This window comes from Silene latifolia, chromosome 6 (assembly GCF_048544455.1).
Source record: "Silene latifolia isolate original U9 population chromosome 6, ASM4854445v1, whole genome shotgun sequence".
Classification (NCBI taxonomy): Eukaryota; Viridiplantae; Streptophyta; class Magnoliopsida; order Caryophyllales; family Caryophyllaceae; genus Silene; species Silene latifolia.
Genome location: NC_133531.1, coordinates 104,751,469 through 104,766,421, shown reverse-complemented (window position 1 = coordinate 104,766,421; position 14,953 = coordinate 104,751,469).

Sequence of the window (14,953 nt, the reverse complement as noted above, 5' to 3'; positions counted from 1 at the left end):
CTGAAAACAACGAGGTTTATGCATTCAAGCAGCGTAGACAAGCTAGTCAAACAGTTGTAAATGCGCCGCCACTTCTGCCCTATCAACGAGGCTACCGACAGCCTTCATTTATCTGGCCACCGCAACAACAAGCTCCTCCTCCTGATAAGAGGAAAGAAGTGTTTGCTGAACTGAAGTCTTTGGTGAAGGCACTTGCACTCAAAAAGCAAGAACACGATAGACAAATTTTTGCGCAAATTGATGAGCTCGAGTCTGAAATAGCTCAGTTAGCTGCTGAGTCGAATATTGGGCAACCAGAGGAAGTCTGCGTTACCTACGCAGAGAGTGGTCTTTCCCACGAAGGACCTGTCTTGCCTGGTGCTGCTGATGATTGGAACGACTCGGAATATGAAGGTCTATCAGATAATGATGCCTCACGCAAAGATTTATGCACTGATCAGCAAGAATCACTCGATCGAATAGATTATATCGGTCGATCGAGTGAAATTCCTGAGGAAATGTTCGATCAAACAGAAAATTCCACTCGATCAAACAGCTGCTTAGAGGAAGTACTCGATCGAGCTGTTTCATATACTTGATCGAGTGAAAATCATGAGGAAAGCTTTCGATCGAGTACTAAATCCACTCGATCGACTGATTTGGCCAGAGAGAGCAATGTAACGTCACTTGGGCTCGTTCTAGATGACGATTTTGATGATGATAATGGTTACGGTGAATCTCCCCTTTTCAAAGCCGAGTTGGATGCGCTTGAGGCTGCGATTTACGGGATGGATTCCACAGAGGAGGGTGACGAGAAGGTTGTTGAGTCAGTGATTGCTCCTAGCACGGAAGAGGTAATATCTTCCTTTGTCAATGATTCCGTCATTGAGAGCAATCAACCCGAGGTAGTTAACGATAATTTTATTATTGTTTGTTTGAGTAGTACATTGCCTCATTTGACTTATGCTTCGCATTTTAATGTTGTACCCCCTCCCAGTTGGTCAATTAATTTAACAGTTTTTCACCGTTCTTGTCATTTTAATTTTGTTAATCTGAAATGGTGCCCTAGATTATTACTAATTGCTCTTGAGCTCCTTTATTTTGTGGACAAATTTAGGAGCTGTCATAGGAAATTTTTTAGGCTTAAACGTTTATACATGTTATTTTCCTATGTTGCTATTATACCTTGGTGCTACTTACAATTTTGTGTAGCACATGCACAACTATTTGATCGGTTGCTGCGCGCTTTGCGCTGTTTTGACCAGGCTAAATTAGAGAGGCTCGAAGAAAAGAAGGTCGATGATGTGACCATTATTTGAGCATATATTAGTCCCCTAATTGAGCCTATTTTGCATACTATTATAGCATTTCATGGCCATTTTATCCGTCAAAACCTTCCTATTTGCTTTTCTATCGCATTTCGTATGTTTTGTAGGAGACAAGATAATAAGGCGGAAATTCCCGTCTTTCGTGCCTATTCGGAAGCTATTTGACGATGTTTGATGGACTAGTATGAAGAGGAAGCAAGAACTAAAGACCAATCCCGCAAGAATAAAAAGGAAGTGAAGAAATAGGATGCCGCCACAGAATCCGAGCGGCTTACCCACAAGACGCCCGTCCCGCAGTGACAACCCGTGCGTCCCAGCAACAAAGACGGCCGGATTCCTCCAAAGAATCCGAGCGGATTCCCACGAAGCCGCCCGGGCACCACCTCAACAATCCGCCCGTCTTCCTCCTTGGACGCCCGGATTCCCTTACAGCAAATTTCGTTTCTTCAAGCTTCAAGAAAGATGCCCATCCTTCCAAAAAGACTAGCGTTTCCCTGCTCTAAACTCAAAAGTGTAATTACTAATTTAGCCTTAGTTAACCTAATGAATCCCTACTATAAATACCCCCTTTTTGTAATAATCAAGGGGGAGAGGAAGATTAGAGGAGAAAAGATCTCTCTTAGCTAGAACAAATCCTTCTTTAGATTAGATTAGGAGCAGATTAGAATAGACTACTCTTTAATCTTTCCACAAATCTCACATTAATCTCTCCTTAAATTATTGTTCAAGTTTGTTACTTTTGGGTAATTGAAGATTATTGGGTTATTATTGAAGGATTGACAACCCTTCATCAATCAATCAAGTTTCTTCTATTATTCTTTGCTTTATTATTTGGATCATCTCAAGTTTGGTATAATTCCTTTACTCTTTAATCTTTATTGTTCATTTCTTCATTCTATTATCATGTTTATACTTGTTGTGATGATTGACACCATTAATGACATGTTTCCCATGATAATGAGTGAGTAGTTTCTTTAGCTAGGATTAATGGGTAATTCGGGAAAACCAACATGGGATTGATTCATGCTTAATCTAATATGTTTTCATAATCAAATTGCTTGCTTGTTGTGATGTCAACTTTATGCACATGTTATGTTTGATGAAATGCTAAGCCTATGAATCCTTGCATTTTTACCATCTCTTATCTACTCAACTTGACTTGTAAGATATAAACCAACTCGAGTCTTGTTAAACCATGCATAGAAGTTGAATAGGAGGAAAGTAAGTCGACTTGTAGGTGTTGTACAATCTAATCGATTCGGCTCCGGGACCCAACTCTTCCTATGAACCGTAAGACATAAACCAACTCGGTTCCTCCACAACATTAATTGCTTGCAACTTTGTGAACATGTTTGTATGATCAACACCATGAATCCCCTATGACCCCATGATATCCTAGCACTTTTAATCATTTGTTTACATCTTTCCTTTTATTGCTTGTTTTACTTTATTGCTTTTATTAGTCTAGAACACAACTACAAACCCAACCAAATTGTGACATTAGCATAAATTGAGATAGATAGACTTAGAACCCAAAGCACACCGTCCCATGGACCGACCTCGACTTACCGCTAACTAGTTGTTTGTTGAGTATTATAAATGTGTTTTGATTGGGTGTACAACGACACGCTCACGATCAGTCGAGCTGAGACCTGTCTGAAACTAGCGTTGTCCGGGAGGCAACCCGGAATTTACGCTTTTTAGTTGTTTTTCTAACGTTTCGGTTTTTGTTGTGTGTTTAATAATGTGTCTTCTCGATCGAGTGCCCTACTTTCTCGATCGGACACTTCTACAGCCCATTGCACTCGATCAAGCAATCTTCTCTCTCGATCGAGTTGGTTTGCCTTGATTCGCTTCCTGTGACGATCAAGCAATCTTCTCTTTCGGTTTTTCTAACGTTTCGGTTTTAGTTGTTTTTCTAACGTTGCTGGCTGGTTTGGGGACGTCCCTTCTTCGCGTTATCTTATAAGTTTTCCGCATCTTCGCTCTCTTTAGTTTAGTTTGCATTTCCTTTCCTTAATTTTGAGTACAATGAGGGCATTGTACGGTTTGGTTTGGGGAGGTTATGCTGTTAAAAATCTATATCTCATTACTATACATATTCATATATGTGATGATTTAATTTAGTCATAAAATTAAACATTGATCTTATGCATGCAAACAATAAAGAAAATAAGGAAGAAATCATCAACCCTTACATTGATATTTCGGATTATTGGGCACAAGTAAGATCTACTTCTTACTTGTTCTTGAGCTCTCCTAAAATGGATGAACAAAGGATTCAAGTATAGAATCCCTCCCAAGGAATAATACCCAAGATATACTCTTAACAAAATTAATATTATTATTACTAGAACAATATTAATTTAAATAAAATTGACCTAAAATCTTTATTTTTGTTCTCTTATTTTCGGTTAAGAGGAGGAAGAAAAGAGGAAGATTTTATCTCACTAAAAAATCTTATTTTTAGATGTTGAATGAATGAAATGATTCAATTAATCTTATGGTAGTGTATATGGTAAAAATAAAGAGAAAAACCTATAACTTTTCTCTTCATAAAACCGGGTAGGAGGGGGAGGGAATGGCCAATGCATGCACAAGGTTGTCTTCACAAGATCAAGTAGGTATGCATGGCTAGTATTAGGCTAATATAATTATGTTTACCACTAACATAATTAACATAATATATACCTAATACTCCCCATTCTTTCGGTCCATTTCGTGTAAAATGGAAAATCCATTTTACACATTATTTTGTCAATTTGTCACATGTAACATGTCATGTAAAAATGTTATGTATTTTTAACATATTAAAAATCAACGCATTAATAAAATACGTCATATACAAAATTTACTTAGTAATTCATAATTACTTGTACCAAAATATTTTACCAATTATAAATCACAACATCTTGTATTTATAATAAATTATTCATTCAAATGCAATTGTTTCCTTAAACAATAATTTCATCTAAGTAATAAAACAATTCGACCACTTAGACCGTATCTTATTTAATCAAATTATAATGAGATCCGTAAATATTACTTCCAAAATCGTCCGTCAATTTTACGTAATTTAATTAACCCGTATCGTCATACGATCAATTAAATGATCAATTAAGAGTATTATCCTTTAGGTATGACCTAAGGGGATCAACTGATCACCACCGTCGACGACAAAGTAATGTCAAATCGTAGTCACCAATCATTACCGATATGTGTGGACGATTGTGATAAAAATACTTCCCAAATGTATTCTTTAAAATGAGACTTAAACATGTGATCATTATGATCGACAGTTGTGATCGCATTATTGTCGGAGGACACATATTCCAACAATCTCCCACTTGTCCTCGACAAATGTGCGTCACCAATTCTCTTGTCCTATTACTATCTCCCACTCAATGCAAGGTGTCTTTCAGGTCGTACTTGCAAGTGATCATATCGAGAGTGGTTTCCTCGATCTGGAGAATAACTGATTGACCGGATTTATCTACCATAGATATCTTCCAAGCGTGGCCACGCATTTCCAGTTCATTACTCCTCGAGTGGCCCTGAAATATTGTTATAACCCTGACTAGGGGTGGACAATTCTTATCGCACTCATTCCCTTCGACTAGCCACAGCCATCATAACCCAAAATATGCCCATTTGACCCCATTTACGAAGGTCGTAGTAACACAAATCAAAGTTAATCTGAAACTGTGCCATCTTAGGCGAATAGTCTTTAGTCAAAAATAATCGACTCATTAGAATACTATAGTAGCTCTCGCCACGACCAGGCTATATAAATTTGCCAGAACTCTATAAGCGGTCATAAGGCCCGACAAAATGTTCATAACAGTCTGCCTATGTGATCGACTAGTCATTCTCATATGACTCTATGGCACGTGAACTTGCCATCAATCGCATCACACTCTAGTCACTTCGAGACGTCACCTCATACAAGTGACTATGGGCAAATACTATGTTAATCCGTGTTCACTTTAACGGGGTTCAACTTGTCACTACAACCCGTTTGGATATAACAATGTATAAAGAAAAGATAAAAGATAAATTCGATTATGAACATGAACAAAAACAACACTTTTATTTCATTTCAAAATCTAACATAAACTTGGTACACGTTTAAGTCCCATGGACGCAACATGTCCATCATGCTTGGCCTGCGATAAAGGCTTGGTGAGCGGATCGGCTATGTTGTCATCCATCCCAACCTTACAAATCGCAATTTCCTTTCTTTCAATGAAATCTCTTATTATATGATATTTTCTAAGTACATGTCTAGATCTATTACTAGACTTTGGCTCTTTAGCTTGGAAGATCGTCCCACTATTATCACAATAGAGAGTGATGGGATCATTGGCGGTAGGTACTACTCTTAGACCTTCCGTGAATTTCCTGATCCACACAGCTTCCTTGGCGCACGATCTTTGCAATGTACTCACCTCCATTGTTGAATCCGCGGTCCACTGACTTCCTTGAAGCTTCTCCAGCTAATGGCACCACCATTGAGCATGAAAACGAAACCAGCTTGTGATTTCATGTCATCTCTATCTGTTTGAAAACTTGAGTCCGTGTAACCATTAACACGGAGTTCGGTGTCTCCTCCAAACACTAAGATAGAATCCTTAGTCCTTCTCAAGTACTTAAGGATGTTCTTGACGGCAATCCAGTGACTCTCACCTGGATTTCCTTGATATCTACTCGTCATGCTCAAGGCATACGAGACATCAGGACGTGTGCATATCATGGCGTACATGATTGATCCAACAGCGGAAGCATAAGGGATCATCTTCATGCATTCAACATCATGGGGTTCGGAGGGAGATTGAGTCTTGCTCAATATAGTCCCAGTTACCATAGGTACCAAACCCCTTTTTGATTTGTCCATGTTGAACCGTCGAAGAATCTTATCAACATAAGACTCTTGACTTAGTACCAATATCCTCTTGGATCTATCTCTATGGATCCGGATACCTAATATGCGTTGTGCCTCTCCTAAATCCTTCATTTGGAAGTGGTTACCTAACCACTTCTTAACAGAAGATAACATCGGAATATCATTTCCAATGAGTAGTATGTCATCGACATATAAGATTAGGAACACAACATTGCTCCCACTGAATTTCATGTATAAACATGGTTCCTCAACACTTCGTATGAAACCATTCTCTTTTATAACATGATTGAATCAATGATTCCAACTTTTAGATGCTTGCTTAAGACCATAAATGTATCTCTTAAGTTTGCACACTTTGTTAGGATTCTTAGAATCAACAAAACCTTCGGGTTGTATCATGTACACCTCCTATTCTAAATGCCCATTTAGAAAAGCGGTTTTGACATCCATTTGCCATATTTCATAATCATGAAATGCGGCAATCGCTAACAAAATCCGTATGGATCTTAGCATGGCTAGGGGGGCGAAGGTCTCATCATAATGGAGACCTTGGACTTGGGTAAATCCTTTTGCCACTAGCCTAGCTTTGTAGACATCATCATGTCCTTCTATGCCATTCTTGACTTTGAAAATCCATTTGCATTGAAGAGGTCTTGCCCCTTTAGGAAAATATACCAAGTCTTAAACTTGGTTTTCATGCATAGAATCCATTTCGGACTTCATGGCTTCAAGCCATAAGGAGGAATTTGGACTAGAGATTGCGGCCTTGTAGGTGGCGGGCTCGTCACTTTATAAAAGCAACACATCGAGTGCTCCATCTTCTTCGATAAGTCCCACATATCGATCGGGATGGATAATAACACGACCCGTTCTTCTTAGTGGAGGAGGGACAACCGCGTTAGACGACGAAGGAACATCTTCTTGCGTCTCTACCTCGGTTTGTGGCTCTTGAACTTCATCAAGTTCAAAATTTCTCCCACTCTGTCTCTTAGAAATAAAGTCTCTTTCTAAGAAGACAGCCTCGCAAGACACAAACACTTTGTTATATTGAGGTTTGTAGAAGTAGTATCCTCGAGAATTCGAGGGGTAACCTACAAAGGTGCATTTTTCGAATCTTGGGGCAAGCTTATTGTCGGTCTTAGCCTTGACGTAAGCATCACATCCCCAAATTTTCATGTAGGATAGATTAGGAACTCTTCCTTTCCATATTTCAAATGGAGTCTTTTCGGTGGCCTTTGTGGGACTATTATTCAAAGATATAATTGCCGTTTGGATTGCAAATCCCCAAAACGAGTTTGGTAACTCGGTTTGACTCATCATGGATCGAACCATATCAAGTAGGGTTCGATTTCTCCTTTCGGCAACACCATTGAGTTGGTGGTGTTCCAGGTGGAGAAAGTTGTGATATAATACCACAACCTTTCAAGTGTGAATCGAATTCAAGGCTAAGATATTCTCCACCACGATCGGAACGTAGTGCTTTTATCTTTTTGTCCAATTGGTTCTCTACTTTGTTTTGAAATTCCTTGAATTTCTCAAACGCTTCACTTTTATGCTTCATTAAATAGATATACCCATATCTACTCAAGTCATCGGTGAAGGTTATGAAGTAGTCATAATTTTCAAGAGCGGTGATACTCATTGGTCCACACATATCGGTATGTATGAGTCCCAATAGTTCACTTGCTCATGTCCCTTTACCACTAAAAGGATTTCGAGTCATTTTGCCAAGAAGGCAATATTCGCATGTTCCATATGATTGAAAATCAAATGGTTTAATCACATTAGTCGAAATTAATCTTTTGATGCGATTCTCGTTTATGTGACCTAATCGACAATGCCAAATGAACGCTTCATTTGGGTCACTTGATTTGAGTTTCTTTGATTGAATGTTATAGATATCATTAGTCGGATTCGAGGTTTCTAAAATGCAAATGCCATTAATAGAAGAAGCTTGGCCTATAACCAAGTCGTTCCTTGAAATAGTACAACGATTCTTCTTAATGACAAAACAAAAACCGTCCATGTCTAACATAGCGATTGAAATAATGTTTTTAGAGAGTGTAGGCACATAAAGACAATTATGTAAATACAACTCAAATCCATTAGGCAAAGCTAATACATAAGTTCCTTTGGATTCGGCCGCTACTCGAGCTCCATTTCCAAGGCGTAGATCCACATCTCCTTTGCTAAGCCTCTTCACGTCTGTTAAACCCTGTAAATGATTACAAAGGTGAGAACCACAACCGGTATCCAGTACCCATGTCGTAGTGGAAGTATAATTTATATCAATAACATAAATTTCCTTAGGAATTTTACCTTTTGGAACGATGATTCCTTCCCTTATATTTCGCAAATATACGGGACAATTCCTAAGCCAATGTCCCATGCCATAGCAATAATGGCACTCATCATCAACTTGCTTGAAGTTTTTCACTTTCTTTCCCTTCTTCTTGAACTTTTTGCCCTTTGAAGCAAGAACTTGATTGCTCGAGCTCCCACTAGTTTTGGCATCTTTATCTTCCAGAGACAAAGATCCTATAGATTGTATGAGGCGGTCTTCCTGAGACGGGCTCACACGAGATCTAGTAGTAGTAGGTGGTCAAGTAGAAGTGATGAAGTTAAGGTTTCCATCCGAACCTATCCCAAAATGAAGTTCTCTAGTAGTGTCGAAATCATTGTTGGAGCAAACGTCGTCAAAAACATTGTGGTATGACTCAATAGTTATCGGTGCGGTAGCGTTTGATGGATTCATTGTAATGAACTACAAGTATGGAGGAAAAGGAAATATTAACATTTGTCTTTTAAATATCATACATGTAAATAAATTAACAAGATATGAACATTTATATAGTGACCTCTACCCAACTATAATAAATGATTCCGAGATCCAAATTCATATTAACTTGGGCACGGGGTAGCCGATGAAACCCTTATCAATATAACTCGGTGGACTAACTCTTTAATCGATTCCACTTTTAGAACTCTCGGTCGATAAAATTACTCTAATATTTATCTATAGCCCGGAACACATGCGACTACGGTCACGAATACTTCCGTTGAGGTCAATCCAAATTTCAAATAAATGTGTCCATGATCCAAATTCACATTAACTTGGGCACGAGGTAGCCGATGAAACCCTCATCAACATGAATTTGGTGGATAGACATTTATCACCCACTTCCCCTACGTAACAAGGTTTGTACCCCGGGGTGGCCGAGTGCACTCCCTCGCGAAATAGGTTTTCATGGTTTCTACTTTTTGGTAAGGCTATGTCTCAATTGTTTATTTTTAGCGAGAGGTCATGTCAATTTATTATCTATCATGTTTTAAGTGAACTAAAGCGGTAAACTACGATAATTCTAATTGACACGGTCGATAATCTCGATTAAAATGACAATGCATGTTTTAGTTATGGCGATTTAACAATGCATGCAACATGTAAATAAAATGCAAAGCATAAATTAAATCCTAGTATGGCCTTCCTAAAATAGAAAATCTAATTAACTATTACATATTCGGAAACCAACTCCATTGGTCCCTTGAACTTCGGTTTTGGCACGCATCTCGAGGTAACACCGTCTTTTGTGTATCGCCTTCTTGAGTGACACCGTCTTCAAGGAACTCTGAAATAATTAAATTACATAACAAATTACATAATTTCCTATTATACATTTGTAATTAAAATAAAATAAATATATTAAATTACAAAACGGTGATACGAGATCACAATAAATTACAACCGAATCGATATTCCCATACATTTCGGGTAATACCAATTAAAAACTAAGGCCATACTAAGTAAAAATTACATAAAATAAAATTATGACAATCATAAATAAAATGCAGCATTATAATATGTATGAACATGCCCAATTTTATGCTAAATCGCCTTTAAGGAGCCAATATCGTATATTAAACGGTTTTTACGGATTTGCGTGATTTAACGTTTTATAATCACAATAATTACATAAATTCATATTTATGCACAAGTTAATTACTCTAACCAACTTAGGACTCAATATTAGTCTCCACTAACCATTTGATTATAATTAACTTATATTTCTTAAAATTGTTCATTAGTGGACTCAAAATTACTATAAAAAGCTATAAACTTCAAATAAATCACAAAAATTTCAAATAAATTTGAAATTTGAAATTTAAACTCATGAACATTCTGAAAAAATACCATGACACTCATAATGTTCAAAACTTAGGTTAAAAATTTCGAAATTTATCGGGAAAAAAAATGTTGCGGTTTATCGGATTTATCAATTATAAACATAAAAACATGAGAAAAATTATATTCATCAACTTTTCAATTTAGATCTGAAAAAGATAATAAAATGCAACATGTGACGTTTTTCCTTAGTCATGAAGTATGCTTTAGCAATTATTCACTAATTAAGTCACTATTTATGCTATTTTTCATCAAAAATTCATAAATCATAAGACTTCATTATAGCCTATTATTTTACACACATCTTGTAAAAATGCATGTGACAACATACTAAATTTATTTGACCAGATTCGAAATTTATCTCATATTAACCCATTTTCATTTAAATTCGATTTTTATCATGAAAAAAAACCATATTTCGAGCATAAGAACTCCAAAAATTATGAAAAATTACAGGTCATCTAAAAATAATATATGTGAAAACATATCCAAAAACCATTGTAAAATTCGAAGTTTAGCTAATTTTAGTCCGAAAATGACATTTTAATCATAAAATCACATTTTTAATGCCATTATTATATAAGATGAACAATAAAAATCCATAAATTAACCAAAATATCCTAAATACATTTTAGGATCAGAAACTTCAACATGCATAATTTATTTCGTGATATATCATAATAACACAAATTTACAACTTTTATATGTTAATCGTATAACTCGGAAAAACTATAACCGATTTGCATGCGAACAACCAAAGGCTCTGATACCGCTTGTTAGAAATATATATCTCATTACTATACATATTCATATATGTGATGATTTAATTTAGTCATAAAATTAAACATTGATCTTATGCATGCAAACAATAAAGAAAATAAGGAAGAAATCATCAACTCTTACATTGATATTTCGGATTATTGGGCACAAGTAAGATCTCCTTCTTACTTGTTCTTGAGCTCTCCTAAAATGGATGAACAAAGGATTCAAGAATAGAATCCTTCCCAAGGAATAATACCCAAGATATACTCTTAACAAAATTAATATTATTATTACTAGAACAATATTAATTTAAATAAAATTGACCCAAAATCTTTATTTTTGTTCTCTTATTTTCGGTTAAGAGGAGGAATAAAAGAGGAAGATTTTATCTCACTAAAAACTCTTATTTTTAGATGTTGAATGAATGAAATGATTCAATTAACCTTATGGTAGTGTATATGGTAAAAATAAAGAGATCTCTTCATAAAACCGGGTAGGAGGGGGAGGGAATGGCCAATGCATGCACAAGGTTGTCTTCACAAGATCAAGTAGGTATGCATGGCTAGTATTAGGCTAATATGATTATGTTTACCACTAACATAATTAACATAATATATACCTAATACTCCCCATTATTTCGGTCCATTTAGTGTAAAATGGAAAATCCATTTTACACATTATTTTGTCAATTTGTCACATGTAACATGTCATGTAAAAATGTTATGTATTTTTAACATATTAAAAATCAACGCATTAATAAAATACGTCATATACAAAATTTACTTAGTAATTCATAATTACTTGTACCAAAATATTTTACCAATTATAAATCACAACATCTTGTATTTATAATAAATTATTCATTCAAATGCAATTGTTTCCTTAAACAATAATTTCATCTAAGTAATAAAACAATTCGACCACTTAGACCGTATCTTATTTAATCAAATTATAATGAGATACGTAAATATTACTTCCAAAATCGTCCGTCAATTTTAAGTAATTTAATTAACCCGTATCGTCATACCTTCAATTAAATGATCAATTAAGAGTATTATCCTTTAGGTATGACCTAAGGGGATCAACTGATCACCACCGTCGCACAACAGTAATGTCAAACTCTAGTCAGCCAATCATTACCGATATGTGTGGACCATTGACAGTAAAAATACTTCCCAAATGTATTCTTTAAAATGAGACTTAAACATGTGATCATTATGATCGACAGTTGTGATCGCATTATTGTCGGAGGACACATATTCCAACATATGTATCCATATCTGTGTTTGCATTTATGTTTTTATTGCATTTTTGTTATCACGTTTAATTGCTGTATGCATTGTTGTTTATTTCTATAAAAAATCAAAAATCTTATAAAAATTCAAAAAATTCAAAAAAATTCGAAAAATTCACGTTTATTTTTGCATATAGGTTGAGTCGGAACGGTAGATTTCCGTGATGAAACTGCACATTAACTTGTCATTTTTACTTGAGCCTTGCATCTAGTTGACAGTTATTAGTTTAGTCCTGCGCATATCTACGAGTTAATGTCAAAAATTTAGCTGACTGTTTAGACTTGACCTGGTAAATTGGCAACCTACTTACAATTTCTGAGTTTTAGAGCTATATAACTGGTGATATTCATGACCGGTTTACATAGGAATTGAGAGTAGTACTCCTTGCATAACATGTTTATCACTTTTGCACGTTTATGAAATTCGATTTCTTGTCAATTGCATACTTTCGGGTTTTTGGTTGGTGTCACATGCAAGGAGGAGCTTACAAATTCCCTTTCTTTCATTTTTCACCCATTTAGCCCTACTTAAGCCAAATTTAGCCTTTTTGACCCATTAACTACATCCAAAACTGAGCCTGCCTAGTCGAGCTAGTTTAGTTTGTCTTTTGTGGTATATTTTTCCGTCTGCGGTTTGGCCTGTGTGTATATTGTTGGAGTTGGTGGAGGATGAAGAAAGGAAGAAAAAAAAAGAAATCGAAAAAGAAAAAAAAAATGAGAAAAACGTGAATGAAAAGAAAAGAAAAAAAATGAAAAAAAAAGATGTGATTCACGTTCACAATGAAAGAAAAAAAAAAGTTAGAAGTTTTGTATTTAAGTTTAATTGAGACCGTATATGCTCATTTTTACCTTGTGACGGTCTCAATCCTTCGTTTTATTCCATTTTTTTAGGAGATAGTGTATATGGATGGTGAGTTGTGTGCCAAATGAAGGGCACTTGTGTTTATTTCTTAGTCAGTTGAGATTCGGACGGTGTTATATGGTCCTGTTTGGGAACTAGTTTGACGCTTTACCTCCACACTACCATAATCTATTTTGCCTTTTCTCACTTGTAACCTCACTTTCCCATATCATTTGTAAGCCCTCAGCTGTGACGGACATTGTTGGTTGGAGTGTATGCGTAGTACTTGAATCGTCTATCATTTGTGTTGCATGCATGTTATGTAGGTCGCAGTATAGGTGAGTGACTGTTTTCTCTTTCTCTCTTATACATATTCACCCTTTGCTTCATGAGAGAAGAGTGACCCGTAAGAGTCCGATTTTGTCGGTCTTGCAAGGTCGATAGGTCAGCTTTATTTATGGACATCTTATAACTCGTTTGCGTATTGACTGTTGTGGCTATGACTGTTGATTTTTGTTTGCATTAAATTGGTTCAAGTAGACAGGTTATAGCTAGCTCTGAGCTTTCTTTATCCGTTCCATTAGTTTGCATTTAGTTTGCTTGGGGACAAGCAAAGTTTTGGTTTGGGGAGATTTGATGCGTGCATTTTATATAGGTATTTTGTGCTTTATTTGCACGTATTTCAATGCATTTTGTGTAGTGTTTAGCTACAAATGTCCCCCGAATTGTCTACTTTGGTTTCTCTTGTATTATTTGCAGGTATGAACCAAAGAGAAGCTAAATCAAGCCTAAAACATGTCCCTATGCATGCATTTAGGAGATGAGTTGAGTCGGAGCTTGGAAACTACTATTTTGAGATGCGGAAAGAAGTAAGATAGCTAGGCGAGTAAAGGAAGAACTTCAAATTGCTAGTGCCTACTTTGAAGAGCCATATCTCGAGTTCTAAAACTGATTTTCAGGTGGTTCCAATTGAAGATTGTCCTCTTAGCTTTCCAACGGCACCGGAATCGCCCTGTTTGCCCAAGTAACAAAGAAATGGCAGCCGTTTGAAGTTCAGTGCGCGAAGTAGGAATTGTGCGCTGGAAAGTGCTCAATCGAGTACAATTATGTTCGATCGACTCCTTTTTCTACTCGATCGAGTTGCTTATTTTTTATAAGTGCTCGATCGAGTACCTAAAGTGCTCGATCGAGTAGTTTGAGCTTAATTCTACTCGATCGAGTAGTTTCAAATGGCTCGATCGAGTGGTTTCTCTAATGGGCTCGGGTTTTTTAGTCTATTTTCGTTATTAGGTCAAATAAAGTCCTATTTTTTATAAATAGGAAAGGAGGAGACGACACTTATCATCTCTTATCATACCATACACTGTGTACGTTACTTTTTCTCTGCTTCTCTTTCTTTGCCGGATTTTACTTTGTAATTCTCTCTTCCTCTCTTCCTCTTTTCTCTTTTATTTAATTAATGTTTATTTGTTCTTCTACCTTTTGTTCTCCCTTTACCCTTATTTATGTCTACCTAATTTATCTCTTCTAGGATTAGGAGATTCGATGAATGAATGTTAATTGCTAATTAGTTTGCAGATTGTTGTTGTTGTTTTTGTCTATGTTGTTAATCGCTGCTTTAATTGTATCTTGCTAATTGAATCGATGCAATTACCCTTTTTAATTT